The sequence below is a fragment of the Neoarius graeffei genome, chromosome 8 (genome assembly GCF_027579695.1).
Source record: "Neoarius graeffei isolate fNeoGra1 chromosome 8, fNeoGra1.pri, whole genome shotgun sequence".
Lineage (NCBI taxonomy): Eukaryota > Metazoa > Chordata > Actinopteri > Siluriformes > Ariidae > Neoarius > Neoarius graeffei.
Window position 1 is genome coordinate 70,465,300 of NC_083576.1, and position 19,082 is coordinate 70,484,381.

Here is a 19,082-nt window from a genome sequence, read left to right on the forward strand (position 1 = left end):
CTAAATTTTGCAAAAAAATACATAAACTCTTCCAAAAGCATGTGGGAAAATGTGTTATGGTCTGATGAAACCAAGGTTGAACTTTTTGGCCACAATTCCAAAAGGTATGTTTGGTGCAAAAACAACACTGAGCATCACCAAAAGAACACCATACCCACGGTGAAGCATGGTGGTAGCAGCATCATGTTTTGGGGTTGTTTTTCTCCAGCTGGAACAGGGGCTTTAGTCAAGGTGGAGGGAATTATGAACAGTTCTATAATACCAGTCAATTTTGGCCCAAAACCTTCAGGTGTCTGCTAGAAAGCTGAAGATGAAGAGGAATTTCATCTTTCAGCATGACAATGACCCCCAAAAAGTTTTGGAATGGCTCAGCCAGAGCCCAGACCTAAATCCAGTTGAAAATCTGTGGGGTGACCTGAAGAGGGCTGTGCACAAGAGATGCCCTCGCAATCTGACAGATTTGGAGCACTTTTGCAAGAAAGAGTGGGCAAATATTGCCAAGTCTAGATGTGGCAGGCTGATAGACTCCGACCCAAAAAGACTGAATACTGTAATTAAATCAAAAGGTGCTTCAACAAAGTATTAGTTTAAGGAAGGGTGTGCACACTTATGCAACCAGCTTATTGTACATTAAAAAAATGTTTTTCCTCCTAACAGATTTGTTTGTTTTTCAGTTGAATTGTACAGGTTATAGGTCACATTAAAGGTGGGAAAAGTTTTGAAATTATTTATCGTGGTCTCTTTTTTTTTTACATCAGAAAACCCTATCATTTTTTTTTTAAACATATATTTATTGGTTTTTCTGTTAATTATAACAACATCAAACACAACGAACATCATAAACGTATGGCAGTACAAATAATAAAAATAATACATAAATTAAATAAGAATTAAATAATACAATATGTATACACATACATATATAATACATAAACATAAATAAACAAACAAAACTAATAATTATAATAGATACCACAAATATTAAATATAGGTTACATCATACACTCCCAACAACAAATCAAATGCCTTTCATTATCTCATTCCTCCGCTGTCCCCCCCATACCCCCAACCCTCAACAGTTCCAGAAAAATCCTCCAAATGATGTAGAATTCAGAAGCCCTCCCTCTAACAATATAGGTCAGTTTCTCTAGGGCCAAACCCGATGTTAAGTTATTTAACCAGTGGTTAAAAGAGGGGCAACTAACATTCTTCCAACATAGTGCAATACAGCGTCTGGCCTGCAGTAAACAAAGGTCAACCAGTTTTCTTTCTTTACAAGATAAAGAACAGTCATCTGGATAAATGCTTAAAATACACAATTTAGGGCACAACGGTACAGGACAACTTGTGATCTGAGAGATGTATTTCAACACTGAACTCCAAAATTTTTGGATCTTTTCGCATTGCCATAAGCAGTGGTACAATGTACCTTGGTGGATGTTACACTTATAACATAGATCGGGTATATTAGGATCAAATTTATTTAACTGTACAGGAGAGATATATGTTCGCATTATCCAATTAAATTGTACCATTCTCAATCGAGTGTTGATAGTTTGAGTGTGTGTTTTCAAACAAATTTTACTCCATTCTGAGATTGTAATATCGTCTTGTAAGTCTCGTATCCACGCCTGTCTCTTACAATCAGAGTTTTCTTTATAATTTTCAATCAACATGTTATAAAACCGAGAGACCAGTTTTTTACCCCAACAGTTTTTTGCCACGTGTGTTTCTAAGATTGAGAACGGAGGTTGCTGTACAGAATTGTTTAGATGTGCTAGGATAAAGCTTCTAAGTTGTAGGTATTTGAAGAAGTGTTTTTGTGGAATATCAAACTTTGCCTTTAACTCATTGAATGACATTAAAGTATGATCCTCATATACATCCTGTAGTTTTTCTATGCCCTTGTTCATCCATGTTTTAAAACCCATATCGTTTTTTGTGGGTGCGAAGAGATCATTACCCCAGATTGGGGAGAAGCAAGATAACCCTAGGGAGTCTCCCATCATTTTTTGAACTACATGCCAAACAACAATAGTGTTTTTTACAAAAGGATTAGTAGTACTCTTCTTTAATGTTTTAAAGGATGCTGAGTATAGATAACTATTCAGTGACAAACCTTTTGTGGCTAGTTTTTCTAAATTTAACCAGGGCAGGAGAACACCCTCAGAAAACCAAAACATTGTGGCCCTCAATTGCGCAGCCCAATAGTACCACTCAAGATTTGGCAATTGTAGCCCTCCCCTATCGTAAGGCAAATATAACAGGGAAAGTCTGAGTCTTGGCTTCCTATTGTTCCAGATGAAATTAGAAAGAAGTTTTCTGGCCCTAGGAAAAAAGGAGGGAGGAGGGGAGAGAGGAACTGACTGAAAAATGTACAAAAATTTTGGTAGTATAGTCATCTTTATAATGTTTATCCTACCCAACAACGAGAGAGGTAGTGTTGTCCACCTAGTGATCTCTTCTGCCAACTCTGCTAACATGGGCTCATAGTTGGCAGCGCTAAGATTACTTATCTTTGGAGTTATTCTGATGCCCAGGTACTTAAATCCGTCACAGGCGTTCACAAATGGGTGGGATACTGTTGGTTTCTTCCTCTCTTTTGCAGTTAGAAACATAATAGATGACTTCTCTTTATTCACTTTAAACCCAGAGATAGCACCAAATTGACCAAGCAACTCTAAGAGAGATGGTATAGATTCTGCAAGATGTGATAAAAATACAATGGTATCATCAGCGTACAGTGCTGTATTATGTACCGTTTCTCCAATCTTAATACCATGAATTGTGACTTGTGATCTGATCGCAATTGCTAACGGTTCCATGGCTAATACGAAAAGTAGGGGTGAAATTGGTGACCCTTGCCTTGTGCCTCGAAATAACTTGAAAGGCTGAGAGGTAAGGTTATTAGTAGATACCATTGCAAAAGAATCCACAAGTAAAATTTTGACCCATCTACAAAAGTAATCCCCAAAGCCAAAACGCTTGAGTACCTCAAGAAGATAGGGCCATTCGACTCTGTCGAATGCCTTTTCCGCGTCAAGTGAAAGTATTGCATTGTCAGAGGATTCTTCACACTCGTGGATTATATTAAGGACTCTCCTCACGTTATGAAATCCCTGGCGATTTTGCACAAAACCATTCTGGTCCCCATGTATAATGGCTGGTAGGACTCTCTCAAGTCTCATAGCTAGAGCCTTAGCTATAATCTTTGCATCAGAATTTAAAAGTGATATGGGCCTGTACGAACCGCATTCAGTTGACGTTTTGCCTGGTTTTAGAAGAAGAATAATCAGAGCACTACGTAAAGAAGCGGGTAAGCAACCTGTTTCAAAGGATTCCAAATAAACATCTAATAATGGGGCTATTAATTTTATTTTAAATATTTTATAGATATCTATCGGCAGCCCATCTGGACCCGAAGCCTTACCTCCTCTCATGTTTGTAATTGCATTAGAAATGTCATCAAGGTTTAATTCCCTATCCAGTTCATTTTTTGTATCATCAGAAATACAGGGAATGACCAATCCATCCAGGAGACTGTAATGATTTAGCTGGTTTGTAGGGCTGTCAGAATTATAAAGAGTTTTATAATATGAGACAAAGGTGTTATTTATCTCTGTGGGATTTGTAGATAATTCTCCTTGTTCATTCCTAATTGTATTAATGGCTCTGTCGGATTCCAGTTTCTTTATCTGCCAAGCTAGCAATTTACCCGGCTTTTCACCCTGATCATAAAAACTTTGTTTCAGTCTTGTTAAACCATCTTCAGCCTTAAGCATAGAAAGCTCCTCGTATTTAGCTTTAAGAGTTCGTAATTCTAGTTTTTTGTGTGTAGAATCATCTATAATAACCTCTCTTTCTAATTCTTTAATTTTAGAATCTAATTCATTCATTGTCTGTTTAAATTTGTTAAATTTGGAGCTGGTGAAACTTATCATTTGTCCTCTAATATATGCTTTAAAGGCTTCCCATCTAATGGCTGCTGTTGTTTGATCTGTGTTAATTGAAAAGTAGACGTCGATGTGTTCTCCTACAAATTTCATAAAATCTGCATCTTGAAGCCATTTAGGGTGTAAGCGCCAATTAGCCGAGTGTCTATTCGTTTGTCCCACGTTGTAAAATAATGAGGTTGGGGCGTGATCTGACAAAACAATGCTATCATATACACAATTAGTTATACTGGTTAGCAGAGATGAGGAAATTAAAAAATAATCTATTCGAGAGTGGGTTTTAAATACTGCTGAGTAGCACGAGAATTCTCTTTTGTTGGGGTTATGAGTTCTCCACGGATCACAGAGATTGAGGTCTTTCATGTATTGTAATATTTTTTTCCTTGTATGAGAATGGGATGTATCTATCCCTGACGAGCGATCAAGCTTCGGGTCTAAAACGCAATTTAAGTCACCTGCCAATATTATCTTACCCGTGAGGGTGGCCAACGACAGAAATAGATTTTCAAAAAATGATGGGTTGTCATCATTGGGGCCATATACATTAACCAAATTAATATTCTCTCCCAATAGAGTTCCTTGAACCACCAAAAATCTACCAGCTTTATCGTAAATGGTGTTGTTTACTTGAAAAGGCACCGAATTATGAATTAACACCATGACCCCTCTGGAGTGAGAAGGGAAACAAGACGCTAGCACTTTGCCTGGCCATCTCCTATGTACTTTCACCAAATCCTCCCTAAGTAAATGAGTCTCTTGGATAAACACAATTGATGACTTAAGATGTTTAAGCCTGGTAATAACCTGTTTAAGTTTAGTCAACTTTACCATCCCTCTAACGTTCCAAGAAGTAAATTTGAAATTATTAATTGAAGTCATCTAGTCTTAGTAATACCTCAAAATGTACAGCGTAGCATCATCTTTGGTTATTGGTAAACCCGTTAAGTATCTGTGTGTTGTATTGGAAGTGCACCAGCAAAACACAACATATTGTAAACAGCACAGAAAAACAAACATAAAACTTAAAATCTGCCATACAAGAACCCCCTTAGCTGTCAACCTGAACAAGACAGCTAATCGCTCATCCCCACCCTCCCCCTTACCTTGGAATGCGGTTGTGAGCACGCACTGATCCAGTGTAAACAAGGGAGCAGCTAAACTCAACCAAGCGGTCATTATAACAGACCAAAAGAAATCAAAACAAACAAGTCAAGTGTGACTTCTGGCAAAGATATAACCTACACAAACATGTGAATATAGAATGATCAACATAATCATTTTGCAGCTGAACTCTTAACAAAGAAAGCAGGCTTTCCCGTGAATATCCACTTCTCCAGTGAACGAATGAAAGTCCGCCTACAATGGGCACGAGGCAGTCTCTTTTAAAAGATTAAATGGAAGACCCCATCTGTGGCAACAGAGGAATGATACAAAAAATATAAAAACAGCAAATTCTTATCAGAAGAAGGGACAGAAAGAGAAAAAAAAAAAGGTGACCGCATAACCAATATTCTTGTGTTACTGTCCCATAAAGTCCACAATAACTTTCACAATATGGCTCTTATAGGCGAGTAGTAAAGGATACAGCAGTCAGACTAGTTAGTCTGTGAGTCCTCAGTGTTCTGTAGTCCTTGGATGAATTTTTCAGCATCTGCTGGGGTTTCAAACTCCCGTGTTCGTCCATCAGACGTAACTCGTAGCTTTGCTGGGTACATTATTCCGTATCTTATGTTCATGGATCGAAGCTGTTGTTTTACCCGATCGAATCCCCTTCTTCGTCGGTGGAGGTCCACCGACAGATCCGGGAAGAACATGATCTCTTGACCGTCGCAGGTAACTTTGCCTTTGGCCCTGGCTGCTCGCATCACCCTGACTTTATCTTGGAAGTTTAAAAACTTCACGATAAGGACTCTTGGTGTAGCGGGTCGATTAGATTGTGACCGGCCGGGTAACCTGTGCGCTCGCTCGATGAGCGGTGGTCTTGGGAATGTCGCGGGTCCCAGCGCCTCTGGGAGCCATTTCTCAAGAAAAGCCACCGCGTCATTTCCTTCTATCTTCTCTGGCACGTTAAGAAGTCGCAGGTTGGAACGACGAGAACAGTTTTCGAGCTCGTCTATTTTATTCGTGAGGAGAGTCATTTGTTTAGCTAGCGCATCCGTTTTGCCTTTCTCTGAATTAACGGTGTCCTCCACGTCGCTAATGCGCGCTTCTGCTGCATCCATGCGCACCGAAAAGTCTTTCACGTCTCTTTTGACGTCTAGGATAGCTTTCAGGACCACATCAATCTTAGTGGAAAAGTCATTTCTGATCCCGTCGAGTACCTGAATAATGTCCGTGTTGTGGGTCACTTCAGCGTTCACGTCCACATGAGGCCCGGGGCTAGCTTCAACTGTTGAGTTAGCTGCTAGGCTGTTAGCATCCGAGAAATCGTCTTCCTCGCCCGGAGAAGAGTGAGTTTTAGATTTGTTTTGTGCCTTCTTTGCGGGCATATTATCAACGGTGTATACTGATATGTCGCCGCAAATGATAGTTACCACTGTTTATGCAGTTAAAGGAAAATTTACAGGATTTCCAGAAAAAATCGCCAGGAGCTCACAAAAAGACGTGTGCTCAGTTCAGCGCCATAACCACACCCCCCCAAACCCTATCATTTTAACGGGGTGTGTACACTTTTTATATCCACTGTAGATGGTTCTTGCTAAATGGTTTTGACCATAATTGTAAGTTCACTGATTGATTACACTAATATGGATCATGCTATACTAAGAATAGACACATTTGTGATCATGTAGTATAACATGAATTCAATGAACTTTTTCTGTAACTTGTAAGAGGAACGTTCCACTTTAATCAGACCAGACAGTAATTATTTCATTGAACTGCACTGCACAAAAACAGTCTAGATTTGCTTTGGCCGGGCACTGCCCGAACTGATAATTATATCATCAGTTTTTCTTTGTCTCATCAGACACAAGGTATACCACCACTCTTGCCAGAGCAGTTGAGGGTTAGGTGCCTCACTCAAGGGCACTTCAGCCAGTCCTGCTGCTCCAGGGAATTGAACCAGCAACCTTTTTGGTCCCAAAGCTGCTTCTCTAACCATTAGGCAAGATACAGATTGGTGAGTAGTCCAATTAGATTGGATTAGATGAGATTAAATTAGATTTTCTTTGTCACTGCACAGAATACAAGTGTTCTGAAGCATTAGAAATTTGAAGCATTTGGCTGAATCTGAGCAAAATATCTAGCCCTGTATACTTCTGAATTCATCCAGCTGCTTTAGTTAGCAGTCACATCATCAGTAAATCCAAGGGAACCAGTTCCTTTAGTAGTCATACATGCTCATGCCCAGAGCCGGCCCGTGGCATAGGCAATATAGGCAAATGCTAAGGGCGCTGCGTCCATCCAGGGGCGCAGAAATGGGGGGAGAAAAATTATGACTTCCACTATTCTGAAAACGAGTCAGCGTTATAATGTCTTAGCCTAATTTAATTGTACAGCAAAGCATGTAGTCAGGGTGTGATTTGTCAAAAAAAGCGGGGTGGGGTGGGGTGGTGGTTGTTAATCATGAAACAATAAGCGCTCAACAGTGGTTCGCCCTGTCTATGTGTCTTCGGGCGCACAAGTGTGCATCCGCGGCTATTCTCTGTTTTGGCCATGTAATCATAGCCGGCGATTGCTACAGGCGACCTAGGCAATTGCCGAGAGCGCAAAGTGTGCCCAGGGGCGCCAAGGGCGACCAAAACCCCACCAAAAAGGAGGGATGGAGTTATTGAATGGAGATGTTACCAAGTGCATCAGTGGTATACAGTGTTTTCAACCACTGTGCTGCCGAACTCTAGTACCGCGGAACACTAGTGTGCCGTGAGAGATCACCAAGTGTACCGTGGAAAATTATAGAATGACTGTATATTGTAAATATTGGCAACAGCGTTTTAGTTTCAGTCAACATTTTCTATTGGTGATGTGCCTTGAGATTTTTTCATTGAAAAAAGTGCGCCCTGGCTCAAAAAGATTGAAAAACAAGTGTAGCCTACGCAGTAGTGGTCGGTGATTTCCTTATGCCTACTAAAAATGCACAATGATAGGTTATAAGGGGGGCGGGGGGATCGGTGTTCATCGGGGAATGAGAATGGCTATCCAATGCAAAAAGTAGCCCAGACTACAAGTGCTTAAATGAAGAAATCCAAACTCTCGGGTGCGCAAGGGCGCAAACGAAGGCTACAGGAAGAAACAAATAGAGCCAAGTATAGAAGTAAGTCTGATCTAATCTCTCATATCAACCATTCTAGTGGCAAATTAATATTTTAGACGCCTGAATCAATGTCTGCCTAGCTAACTAGATGCAAACAGCAATAGACTTCAATAACAAAGTACCCATAATAGCACTTTTGTTTGAAAATACAGCCCATTGATGTCCTAACAGGGTGCTTAAGTTTGCACAATTTAGAATTGTAGAATTTTTTATTCATTTAATTTGTTAATTCTTCAGAGATGACTTAACTTTTAATAGCAAAAAAGAAACTAAAAATAATTTCTTGTTTATTGTCCATGCACTACACTTTGAACAGGGTGCGGAAGAGTTTTTGCCCATTATATGGAGATATGTATTGAATTTGTGTGGTCATTTTACTTTGTGACACTTTATGTTAATAATGATAACAATAATAACAATAATGAAAAAGATAAAAATGACTTCTTGTTTATTGTGCATGCACCATACATTGTTTAATAGTAATAGAATAGAGTGATTAGATTAAAGTGTTATTTAGATGTTATTAGAGGGGTTTTTTTTCTTGGGGGAGGGGGGGGCGCCAAAACTCAATCTCGCCTAGGGCAGCCAAAGACCTAGAGCCGGCCCTGCTCATGCCATACATGCTCATGAAAAGCAGGCAATGGCTATGGTCAAAAGTAAGCAGGAACAGGAAGATTCCCCAAATCTTTCCAGTGTAGACTTTGGGAGAACTTCACCTTCCCAGGAAGTTACAATGGTGGCTGAGCGAACCATTATAGTGTGCCAAATCTGCACAGCTATACTGCTACACAGGCTTGTAGTACTCAAGTCCAGGACTCGGACTTGAGTCCGACTTGTGCCCTGATTTTAAGGACTCGTGACTTGACTTGGACTTGAGCACTGATGACTCGGACTTGGACTCGGACTCGTGCATTAACTGCATTCAGACTCATAAATTGGAGATGAGGACTCGGATTTTTTCTTTATTTTTTGTAACATACCATAATAATTTGGCATAAGATATTTATATCTACATTACATTTTATACTAATTTCATGCAAGAGAATGCACATTCACCTGTTCATACGTCATGTTCAGGAACAAACTAACGTTAATGGTGCTAAAATGCCTGGAGAGAAGCTCCTAGGATTGGCTGCTTTGCTTATACAGACTTCTCATGCAGTGGGAAAAAATGCACTGCTGTGTGTTCCATATGTAGAAGAACTATCGAGGAGCTGATGAGGACAACCTCAAACTTCAATTGTCATTTGGCAAGACACCACCCAGAGAAGTAAGTGAGATGCTATGTTCATCGTTCTGTTGATAGCGGGGCTTGCTTGCTGACTGATGAACTAGCTAGTGTTAACCCTCTCTCATGTTATTTGCCCTGTTGATAGCGGGGGCTTGTGTCGGACTCAACTCGGATCAGTAGCGTATACCAGTGTATACCGGGAGCCAGGATGCCGGACACAGTAGGTAATCTTAGGGTCTTAGGCAAGCACAAGTTCTCCAAGATAGTTATTCATGTAGGAGCTAATGATATACACCTTCGTCAGTCTGAGGTTACTAATACCCCAGGGTTTCCCGCAGCGCTTTATAGTTAGGGCGGCCGCCTTGACAACAACTGCCCCCCGCCTTGACTACGTCCCCCCGGAAAAAAAATAATAAATCTGCCGCATCCACGCATGCATAGACAATTAAAATACGGCCGCATTGCGATGAGGCCGAATAGTGGCATCCGCTGGTTAAATATGTTACTGCGCCATCTATCACCTGTTGCTACGCCAACATTATTTTTTTTTACGGGAAGAGGCTAATTATCCGACAACTGGATATCATACAACCTGTCGTCGGCGTGGGAAGGACATGTGGAGGTAAGATAATTATTCATCTAAACTAAACATATTTAGAGTGTCCTATCAACTGCTTGCCCATGCATTCTGTTAGATAGGCTCTGTAGTGCCCATGCATTCTGTTAGATAGGATGGCCTGTAGTGCCCATGCATTCTGTTAGATAGGATGGCCTGTAGTGCCCATGCATTCTGTTAGATAGGATGGCCTGTAGTGCCCATGCATTCTGTTAGATAGGATGGCCTGTAGCGACATTACTTGCCGACTGTGCCATAAGTAGTCAGAACAACTACCTGAACACAACTATCTGAAGTTGTGTCCGACTAGAAGTGTTTTTGCACGTTGTGCAATTGTATGCTGTACCTTGCACTTAGTTACTGCTTTCTTTATTTATAAAGAGTAAATAAGATGTTGTTTCCCTTATGATCCTGTAAACACCTACCTCCACCCCAATCAGTGTTGCCAGATACTGCTGACGTTTTCCAGCCCAAAATATGTTCAAAACCCACCAAAATGCACTTAAAACCGCACAAAATGTAAAATGTACTTGATGCCTATCTTGTAAATTAAAAATATGCAGCTAAAGACCAGTATACTATTTGCAAATCAAACAACAATGCAAACAACTTCTAAATGGCAACATGAGACCGTCAGTGCTGCAGGTGAAAAATCTGCTGTCTGGTACTAGGCTACGTATGGTTGAATCAGATTATAACTTTGCAATCATCTGCACCAGTAGGTGACGCACACGCAGAATATTATGTAGGATGTTAGGCTACGATGCAAATCTAACATCTGCATTGCTGAGGTTATTTATTTTTTATTTGTCTTTTATTTATTTATCTTTTTATTTATCCTGTTTGTTTTATTAATTTTATAGTCCTAGTTATTCTGCTTAATTTATTTTTGTCTACATCCATGTATTTTCTTCATCTGTTATCCTGATACTGTACTTTTTTTTTTTGTATTTTGCCCACTTTGGCATCTTGACTAGCCGTCGTTCACTAACTGCACTCTGTGTCGTGTGATTCCCACGATCTCTGACTGGGTGGATGTAGACTAGTGGACGTATAGTACATAGAATGTACTGCATCAAAGTCCTTCTAAAGGCCTCTGCATGCTCTTGCGACAAGGCTTTCGCAGATAGCTTTTCGCAGACAGCTGTAATTTATCGTTGAGCCGGGAGTAATAGGCGTGTGCGATGTTATTCACTGCCACAACGCAAGGGGGCGCGAAGTCGCTAGGAGTAGTTGGTGGGTGTGGTTAGTGGAGTGTTTATCCTCCGGTTACTTATAATGACTAGAACTGGAGTCGTATAGATGTACGTACTTCCTCACTCAACCGCTCTTGTGCTGCTCCATCTTCGCTCATGTTTTTAAAAATGGCGGTCGTGAAAACAAACCAAACCGGGAAAGTAGGGAAGCGGAAGTGCGTGTACAGCGGATGTAGAGTGGACCAATCAGAGCCCTCTTGTCTGCGACGCTGTCTGCGAGGCTTCTGCGGTGGTCACAATTTTTGGGAGGTGCCCGCAGAGCGTCTGCGAAGGGTGGGGGGGCTACGCAGACGCTATCTGCGACACCGTCTGCGAGGACTGCGTTGTCAGCATAAATTGGCCTTAAGGCTATATAAGTGTCTCTGGCTGCATTCTCACACAGAATGTTGGTGCGAAATATTTATAAACATCTGATAAAAACCCACCGAACTAACATCAAACCCATCCAATTTTTGTCAACGAGCCCAAGCCATTTTTTGCCCGCAAAGAAGAATTCAAAACCGCCCAATCTGGCAACACTGAAATCACAAACAAGACTCAACAGTGCCCCTTCAGAGATTACAGACAACTATGTGAAGTTGTATCATACTACTAGAATACTTGCATATGTTGTGTGATTGTATGTTATCTTGTTATTGTTTATTATTTTGTTATTGCACTTTGATTGTCTGTTGTTATCTTGTTGTTGCACTTTGTTATTGCACTTTAACTGTTTTGTTTATTTATAAAGAGTTCAGTAAATAAAAGAAGGCTGTTGCCCTTAAAGAAGCTGTTGGCCCTAACAGGACACCACCCGGCCAACCCCCCCGGCTCGACTGTCGCTGCCGCCACTGCCCCCCGGGCAACGCCGCCTCCCCCTGGTCACCACCTTGACTAACTGATTTTCTGCGGGAAACCCTGTACCCCTTTTCCACCAAATCAGTTCCAGGGCTGGTTCAGGGCCAGTGCTTAGTTTGGAACCAGGTTTTCTGTTTCCACTGACAAAGAACTGGCTCTGGGGCCAGAAAAACCGGTTCCAGGGTAGCACCAGCTCTTTGCTGGGCTAGAGGAAAGAACTGCTTACGTCAGCGGGGGGGGGGCGGAGTTGTTAAGACCAACAACAATAGCAAGACCACGAGAGGGCGCCATTTTTAAATAAGCGACAATATATCATGGATGCAGTAAAGCAGCAGTCATCCATTATTATTGTTGTTGTTGCTGCTTCTTCTTCTCCGTGTTGTTGTTGCTTCGATGTTGGCGCCAAGTTTTTTTTTTCCGCCTTTTTTTATTATATCAAGTCAAAAATCATAATACATACATCAACATACATGGGGTACAAAAATACAAAAAGTAAATCACAAAGAGGAATGCAAATCTGCAAGCACGCAGAGAGTCCTGTCTGCTTTTTGGCTGTATAGTCCCATTAAAGTGTTCAGATAGGAATTGATTTCATTTTTAAATGCAATGATTGAGGGTTTCCCTCCCCCCCACTTACATTTGTGGATGTGGAATTTTCCTAACAGGATAAGAAGATTTATGGTGAAAATGTGATTTTTACAAAAGGCTTCTTTCTCAAAACTTCGCGCCAAGGTTTATGCAAACACAGCAACATAACTGATGTATACAGTGACATAATGACGTGGCTCCCCTTAGCACCCCGAGCTATGGAAAAGCAAACTGGTTCTCAGCTGGTTCGCAAGTTGAACGAGTTGTGAACCAGCACCAGCACTGACCCCAAACCAGCCCTGGAACTGATTTGGTGGAAAAGGGGTATAAGAGTAACTTTGTAGAGGTGTTTAAATTAGCAAAGGCGATGTCCGATGCTGTAGTATGTTCTGGCCCCATTCCATTGCGGCGTGGCGATATAGCTTACAGCAGGTTATGGTCACTGAACTGCTGGTTGTCCAGGTGGTGCTCTGAAAACAGTGTGGGCTTTATAGATAACTGGACTAATTTTGAGGGCACTGCTGGCCTGTTAGGGTAGGATGGTATCCATCCCACTCAGGAAGGTGCTGCTTTCATTTCTTGCAGCATAGGTTATAGTCTCAGAACAGGTTTAGTTAATGTCTGACAATCCAGAGCCAAGGCCAGGGAGCAGACAAACAGGCTAAACCGACTGTCTGCTAGCTGCACAGAGTTGTCACTCAGGATCCACTACATCAAGACTGTGTCTGTTCCCCGAGCTAAACAAAAAAGTAGAAATACTCAGAGTTTGTTCTAGTAACCTAATCAATATAAAATTAGATCATACTGACTGTACAGCCACTGCCAGCACCTTTGATCTAAAGGTAGGGCTATTAAATATTAGATCTCTTACATCTAAAGTGCTAATTGTTAATTAACTTATCACTGATCAGGAGTTTAGTGTACTGTGTTTAACAGAAACATGGATTAAGCCAAATGAATATATAGCATTAAATGAAGCTAGTCCTCCTGGATACAGTTATATACACCAGCCTCGTCAAACTGGCAGAGGAGGAGGCATCACAGGTATTTATAAAGATTATCTAGGTGTAACACAAAAACCTGGTTATAAATTTAATACATTTGAAGTTCTTCATACTAATATAATGTATGTAGCCCTGAAAAATAAGTCTACCCAGTTAATTCCATTACTTATTATTTACAGACCCCCGGGGCCATATTCTGAGTTTCTTTCTGAATTTGCAGATTTTATCTCAGACCTGGTTATTTCCTTAGACAAAGCTTTAGTTGTCGGAGATTTTAATATTCACTTCGATAACTCAGTGTAATATCTGACCAGGTGGGTGGAGCACAGAAGCACGGCAGGCCAGTACTGAGTTCTCAAAACTCTTTTATTTTCTGCTTTTCAGCATTACGCATTCATTCGTGTACACACACACACACACACACACACACACACACACACACACACACACACACACACACACACAAGTGTTCAGGTTGGGGGAGAGCTTCCTTCCTCTGCTCTCCCTCTCCTCTTTATAGGGCGCGGTCACTGGGGAAGACACACAAACACAGGTTAATTCCCATCAGGAGCAGTGATTCTACCATTTACCTTCCCTGACTCCGCCCTCCATTCACAGACTGATGCTTGACCACATCCCCGCTGCCACACTCAGAAGACCATTTGAAAACAGTGTTTGTGTCCATTTTAGATTCAGTAGGGGTTAATCAGAGTGTCATAGGACCAACCCATAATGGCGGTCACACTCTCGATCTAATACTAATATTCGGGTTAAACGTAGAAAATATTGTCACACTTCCACAGTCTGAAGTTATCTCAGATTATTATCTCATCTCATTCAAAATATGTATGAGTAATAATATATGCACCTCACCACGCTACTGTATTAAATGTACATTCACGGCAACTACTGCACAGAGGTTTATAAATGATCTCCCAGAGTTATCAACTTTGATTGGGTCATTGTCAGCCCCTACAGAACTTGATCAGGCAACTGAATACATAGAGTCAAAGTTCTGCTATACTTTAGATAATGTAGCTTCTCTTCAAAGAAAAATGATTAGAAAGAAAAAATTAGCACCCAGGTATAACAATGACACTCACACTTTAAAACAGACCATTCGAAAATTGGAATGTAAATGGCGTCAAACAAAATTGGTAGCAATCAAATTAGCTTGGAAGGAGAGCTTCCTGAAGTATATAAAAGCTCTCAGTGCTGCTAGATCAACATATCTCTCCACCCTAATAGAAGATAACAAAAATAATTCTAGATTCCTATTTAATAGTGTAGCAACATTAACCAGCAATAAGACCACTATCGACACATGTACACCTGCAGTATATAGTCGCAATGACTTCATGAATTTTTTAATGACAAAATTGAAAATATCTGACAAAAAATTCAAACTACTAATTTAAGGTCAGACAACTTACGGGTAAGTGGCAATTTAAGTGACCCTGTAGTTAACAATATAACTGTATCAGATCAGCAATTAGAATGTTTTACTCCTCGTAGAGAAATCAAACTACTTTCATTAATCTCTGCATCAAAATTCTCAACTTGTGTATTAGATCCCTTACCTACACGTCTATTCAAACAGAGAATACCTGAAGTAATTGAACCACTTCTAAAAATAATAAATTCTTCTCTTAGGATCGGCTATGTACCCAAATCCTTTAAACTTGCAATTATCAAACCCCTGATTAAAAAACCTGACCTTGATCCCTGTCATCTGTCCAATTCGGCCAATATCAAACCTCCCCTTTATCTCCAAGATCCTAGAAAAAGCTGTGGCACAGCAGTTATGCTCATATTTACATAGGAATAATGTCCATGAAATGTATCAGTAAGGATTCAGACCTGATCATAGCACAGAGACAGCTCTGGTTAAAGTAGTAAATGACCTACTGTTGGCATCTGATCAGGACTGTGTCTTGCTGCTTGTGTTGCTTGACCTTAGTGCAGCATTTGATATCACTGATCATTCCATTCTTTTGGATAGACTAGAAAATGTTGTGGGAGTTAAGGGAACGGCCCTCTCCTGGCTCAGCTCTTATTTAACTGATCGCTAAAAGTAGGTTTTCTGATTACACAGTAACTCTGGATGGCCTTTCTGTTTCTTCACGTGCAGCAGTAAAAGACCTCAGGGTGATTATTGACCCCAGTCTTTCATTTGAAACTCATATCAATAACATTACCTGGATAGCTTTCTGTCATCTCAGAAATATTGCTAAGATAAGGAATTTAATGTCACTACACGACACAGAAAAACTAGTTCATGCTTTTGTTACCTCCAGGTTGGATTACTGTAATGCCTTACTGTCTGGATGTTCCAATAAGTGCATAAACAAGCTCCAGTTAGTTCAAAATGCAGCAGCAAGAGTCCTTACTAGAACTAGAAAATATGACCATATCACCCCTGGCTTATCCACACTGCATTGGCTCCCAATAAAATTTCATATTGTTTATAAAATACTACTATTGACCTTTAAAGCACTGAATGGTCTCGCACCACAGTACCTGAGCAAATTTCTGGGCCTTTATGACCCGCCAAGCCTACTTAGATCAAAAGGTGCAGGCTGTCTGCTGGTACCTCCTATAGTAAAGGCTACATCAGGGGGCAGAGCCTTTTCTTACAAAGCCCCACAGTTATGGAACAGCCTTCCAAGTGGTGTTCGGGAATCAGACACAGTCCCAGCATTTAAGTCTAGGCTGAAAACACATCTGTTTAGTCAAGCCTTTTGTTAATTTTATTCAGTAAAGGAGTAGATCTGGAGGGTCCTCAGGCATAGAGTGTTTTGGTAAACTGGGATGTATGGATGCTGCCAGTCCCCCACTCACTTGCTCACTCGAGTTTGTTGACGGTGTAGTGGCTGGCTGCTTTATGTCTCAGGGCTCCCTCATTCCTGTGTTACCTTCTAGCTCTCCCCTTTTAGTTATGCTGTCATAGTTAGTTTTGCCGGTGTCCCTGCTTGCACTCAGCACAAAATGTATACTATTCTTACTCATCAGGTGACATTGGGCATACCTAACAACCTGTGTTTTCTCTCTCTTCTTTCTTTTCTTTTCTTTTCTCTCTCTTTCTTTTTCCCTCTGAGTTACATGTCAATCCTGAGATCGAGATGCTGACCTCTTCTGCTCCTCGGACCTGCCTGATCCATCCTGATGCCCTACATCTGGCTGGAGTCTCAACACATCGCTCCTGTGAAGGACAGCCCCATATGGACAGTTGAAAGTCACACTTGGAAGATGCTCTGGACACTTACAGTAATGTTTTTATGGCTGAGGACTACAGTTGACTTGCTAACTTTAGGACTGCAGTTGTTTATGAACAGTTTTGCACACAAGTTTCCATCAATGAAGAGTTTATAACTTCAACAAAACAGACTTCATGTTAAAACTGTTAAAAATGTTATCATATTGTCTGTTATCAACCAAATGAGGATGGGTTCCCTTTTGAGTCTGGTTCCTCTCAAAGTTTCTTCCTCATGTCGTCTGAGGGAGTTTTTCCTTGCCACTGTCGCCACAGGCTTGCTCACTAGGGATAGATCAGGGATAAAATTAGTTCATGTCATTAAAACTCTGTAAAGCTGCTTTGCGACAATGTCTATTGTTAAAAGTGCTATAAAAATAAACTTGATTTGGATCAATAGTGGACTCGACTCGAAATTTTCTTTAATGACTTGGACTTGAACAGTGGGGATGCGAGACTAGACTCGGACTTGAGGTTTAGTGACTCGACTACAACACTTCTGCTAAGAGTCTGAATGGATCACACAAGCGTTGTGTCTTTATTAAGCTTCTGTAGTTGTACTTTTATAATCTTGAATATTTTTGAATCAATTGAACAAAGGAAATCAAACACACATTCAGACAATCATGATTTAAAAAAAATAATATAAGGTTTAATCTTTTATATTTACATTGTTAGCAAAGGATGTAAGTAAAAACATGCTGAATTGTATGAAGTAGAGGCTGGGGCTGATTTCTTTTTAGCCCAAACTGTAGATACGCAGCCTATCTAATGACACACGGTGAAATGCCATTTAGATTTCGTGTGCCTTGGGGCTAATATATTTAAGCCTGCTTTGCTGCCATGTCTATAACTCATCATCAGTGGTGATCGAGAAGTGATTGTTGTGAGTGTTGGAAAAGTGTACTGACAGTATAATGAATGAATATGTACTGTTTGATAACAGAAACATTACTTACGACCAAAACATGTTACAGTCCACAAGTGAGTACACTACCGTTCAAAAGTTTGGGGTCACCCAGACAATTTTGTGTTTTCCATGAAAAGTCACACTTTTATTTACCACCATAAGTTGTAAAATGAATAGAAAATATAGTCAAGACATTTTTCTGGCCATTTTGAGCATTTAATCGACCCCACAAATGTGATGCTCCAGAAACTCAATCTGCTCAAAGGAAGGTCAGTTTTATAGCTTCTCTAAAGAGCTCAACTGTTTTCAGCTGTGCTAACATGATTGTACAAGGGTTTTCTAATCATCCATTAGCCTTCTGAGGCAATGAGCAAACACATTGTACCATTAGAACACTGGAGTGAGAGTTGCTGGAAATGGGCCTCTATACACCTATGGAGATATTGCACCAAAAACCAGACATTTGCAGCTAGAATAGTCATTTACCACATTAGCAATGTATAGAGTGTATTTCTGATTAGTTTAAAGTGATCTTCATTGAAAAGAACAGTGCTTTTCTTTCAAAAATAAGGACATTTCAAAGTGACCCCAAACTTTTGAACGGTAGTGTAGATAAGGGCCCTTGAATTATATCTTACCCTCAGTGCATTTCTACAGCTATGCAGGGTACATACCAGCTGAACACATTCTGCATTTATGGTCATCAGAGGCACGACTGGTCATAATGGACGCCTCTTAATTTCTCAGTATTTACAAGGTCATTCAATTTAAAACCTTTGGTGATAAGGGCTATTAAATATTGACATGAATTTGATTTGCGTGTGTTACAATTACAGTATGTAGTTATGTGATTTGATCTTATTTGCTTGAATGTTTACAGAATGTTAAACATTGAATGATGCATGGTTGTGCTTGTTTTTATACATTTATGATGATTTTTATGTGTGTGTGACTGAGTGAGTGAGGAGTGATGTTTAGAGCCCCATATGAATACCACACTAAATAGCAGAGTCATGGAGTCAGCGATGAAGGACATGCCCCCCCCATGCCAATGCACACGTGAAAGGGACACAGATGCATAACAGAAATAATTCAACAGCTCTATTTTGGTTAGCCATTCACAAGTGAGCATTCGAACCATAAATCTATCATCCAAAAATCATAAAATGCCTTTTCTTC